Raw genomic sequence first — 3,746 nt, 5'->3', positions numbered from 1 at the left:
TTACATAATATGTTCGAAAAGGGGTAGTCAGAAGCAAATGCTTATATTCCCTACCCTTTTCATCTTCCCTATTAAATACACCAATTATATAACAACAATTGTATTAATAATAACAGTTATGGTATAACAACAATAACACAAAGTTAATCATATTTTTAGACGCACTCGTATCACTCATACCCGATTTTCTTCATCCCTGTATTCCGCCAGGAATGTTTTTTTGTATTTAAATTTGAACAAGTGAATAGATGGACATCGTTTGATCTTGTCTTGCAAACCGTTCCAGAGCTTGACTCCACACACAGACACACACATACTTCTCCTGGTGGTTCTCACATTTGGGATCATCAATTCACTACAGCCCCTAATGTTATAATTTCCGTCTTTCCGAATGAATATTTTATGGATGTTTTCTGGCACTATGTTTTTGTTGACCTTAAATGGCAGTTGTGCAGTGAAACATTTTACTAAATCATCTCATTTTAATAATTTGGACTGCAGGAATAAAATATTAGTATGATCTCGATATCCTACCCTGTGTATAGTTCTAATTGCACGTTTTTGGAGGATAAAAAGTGGCTGTAGTGAACTTTTATAATTATTGCCCCAGACTTCTGCACAATATGTTAAGTATGGCAGTACTAGAGAACAATATAATAAATACAATGCATTATAGTATAACATAAATTTGGCTTTATTAATTATTGAAATGTTTTTAGATACTTTAGTTTGTATGTGTGTTTTCCAGCTTAATTCATTGTCTATTATGACCCATAAAAACTTAATTTCTGATACAGCGTCTATTGCAGCATTATCCATTTTTACTTCTAAATCTTGAGTTGCCTCGCGATTATCAAAGAATATTACTTTGGTTTTATTTAAATTTAAAGATAATTTATTTATAACCATCCATACTTTTAGGTTAATTAGTTCACGATTAATACAGGTTACCAAATGAATATAGTTATCATTTGAATAGAAAATGTTAGTGTCTTCTGCAAATATTACTATTTTCGATAGTTTTGAAACATTAAAGATATCGTTGATATATAAATGAAATAACTTTGGACCCAGGATAGAACCCTGTGGTACTCCACAACAGATGTCCAAGTATTCAGATGACAACTCTCCCATTTTTACATATTGCTTTCTCCCTGTCAAATAACTTCGAATCCATTGCAAAGCCAAACCCCTGATGCCATATATTTCCAGTTTTTTAAATAGTATATTATGATTAATGGTATCAAATGCTTTTTTTAAGTCAATGAATACCCCGACTGCGTATCTCTTTTTTTCTATGTTATGGGTGATTTATTCTACTGCATCAATAATAGCCATTGTTGCTGATTTGTTTGCTCTAAAACCATATTGACTTTCATTAATCAATATATGTTTATCTACAAATTGTTCTAGTCTATTGTTGTAAAGTTTCTCTAATATTTTAGAGAACTGAGGAAGCAGAGATACCGGACTATAATTTGTAAAAATGTGCTTGTTTCCATTTTTGTATATTGGTATAAGTTTTGCTATTTTCATTTGATTTGGAAATTTGCCTGTTAGAAATGATAGATTACATATGTAGGTGAATGGTTTCACAATGCTATTTATAATTTGCTTAACTAGTACCATATCGATGTCAAAACAATCCATTGACGTTTTGTTTTTACAGTTGTTAAACACGTCTAAGATTTCTGATCCCGTAACCCCAGATAAAAACATAGTCTTGGAGTTCATTTTTATCAGTGACTCAAATTGCTTACCACTACACTCTGGGATATTTGCAGCGAGCTCTGGTCCAACATTTACAAAATAACTATTGAAATTCTCCACAACTTGATTTCAATTATAATTTTCACTGTTCTTATCAATAAAATAGTTTGGATATGCATTACTTGCGTTCTTTCCTTTTATTACACTATTTAATATATCCCAAAAACCTTTAATATTACTTTTGTTATTATATAATAAATTGGTATAGTATAATTTCTTGCTCGCTCTTAATATTCCTGTCAATTTGTTTTTTTATACGTTTTATATCGGATTTGGCTTCCTCAATTCTTAGTTTAATAAATTTTCTATATAAGGTGTTTTTTTTTCTTACAAGCATTATATAAACCCTTAGTTATCCATGTGTCGTGATTGCCTAAGTGAAGTCACCTGGGGCAATCGTTTGGCGCGCTGTAGCGCACTTCCTGATTGGCTGACGTTCTCCTCTTAAACGGTCTGCGTCCAGAGATGGACGTCGGATTGTACTTTTTGTATCCCTGTGTGTTTCTCCAGATTAGAAAGTACCTACGACTCCTCTTGCCTGATTCATGCCTGCCTTCCGTTTTTGACCTGTTTCCGTCCCACGTTTTTCGACCTGCTCTTCCGCCCTGGCCATCGACTTACCTGCTAAGCTGTACCTTCCACTTACCTGTCACGGAGCTGCCATTCCACCCAAAGAGGTTGATGACCGACAAGCGCCGGCGTCACAAGCCAGCTCCAACAACTCTTTCCAATAAAAACTCCTTTGAAACAAACGCTATTGGATCAGAGAGTCCGTTCTGGTTCTTGACACCGTGGATGCTTTACAGATTTATTCTTAATATTAGTTTGTCTCATTGGACAGTTTTTGTTATACTTGCTGGTGAATATTTCCAAAAATAGGTCAAACGCACAATCCACATCATCTGTACCATATATAGCATTCCAGTTTTGTTTAACTAAGTCCTCATAGAGTAATATAATAGTCTATTCAGTTCTAACTCGTTTGTAAACATATTCCTTGGTTGATTCTTGTCCAGTAACCTTTTCATCATACACTGTAAATGCTGGTAGGTGATCAGAAATATCACTAACCAGTAATCCACTGACGTTTGTAAATTCAATATTATTTGTAAATATATTGTCAATGAGTGTTGCACTGTGTAAAATGATTCTACCAGGCCTTAATATAGTTGGGTACAAACTCATACTGTATTTTATAATTATATAGTCATCAATGTTTTTATGTTTGTTTGGATTTATTAGATCGATGTTGAAATCTCCACAGATGAATAGTGTTTTGTTGCCTATTGTTGAATATGTTTTTTCAGCCCAGTTTGTGAAGGTTTCAAGATTTGAGCCCGGTGATCTATATACACAACTGACTATAATATTTCTCCTTTTTTCATTTCTAATTTCTATTGTAAGACATTCAAGTAAATCGTCAATGACAAATGACATGTTTTGTAGTATCTTCGATTTGAATCTTTTGTGCACATATATAGCTAGTCCTCCTTCTATTTTGTTTGTTCTATTTACATAGTTCAAATTATAGTCGTTTGATTCAAAATTAACTCCTTTCCTCACTGAACCACGTTTCAGAAACTGCAATCACACTGAACGGGTTCTCAAATTGATTGAGGTGATTGATGTAAGAAAGACCTCATCTGGTGTACCACTGTCAGATTTTCCTTGTATTACTTAGGGGCCGGTCACACAGCCATTTGCGGCTGAATCACGGCTAAAATTTTGCGGGTTTTTTTTTGCCCGTGGTTGCCCGCGATGGAAAATGCGCAAAATTGGCCAACCCGCTGTTCATCAGTGGTATGCCCGCAAAACAGACGCCGGCGACTGTTCCGCTTCCTCATCGCGTCATTTCCGTGTCATTTTCTCGTGTGGACCACGGGTATAAAAGCTCCCGAGCCGGTGTTGTGCCCAAATCCGACTCCTACGCATAAAAGTGAGATAAAACGAGGTAAAAGTGGTTGTAGTAGCGAGGG

The sequence above is a fragment of the Urocampus carinirostris genome, chromosome 3, assembly GCF_059441175.1.
Source record: "Urocampus carinirostris isolate Australia breed hairy pipefish chromosome 3, RoL_Ucar_1.0, whole genome shotgun sequence".
Taxonomy (NCBI): domain Eukaryota; kingdom Metazoa; phylum Chordata; class Actinopteri; order Syngnathiformes; family Syngnathidae; genus Urocampus; species Urocampus carinirostris.
The sequence above is the reverse complement of the archived record's forward strand: the minus strand, read 5'-3'. Positions refer to the sequence as shown.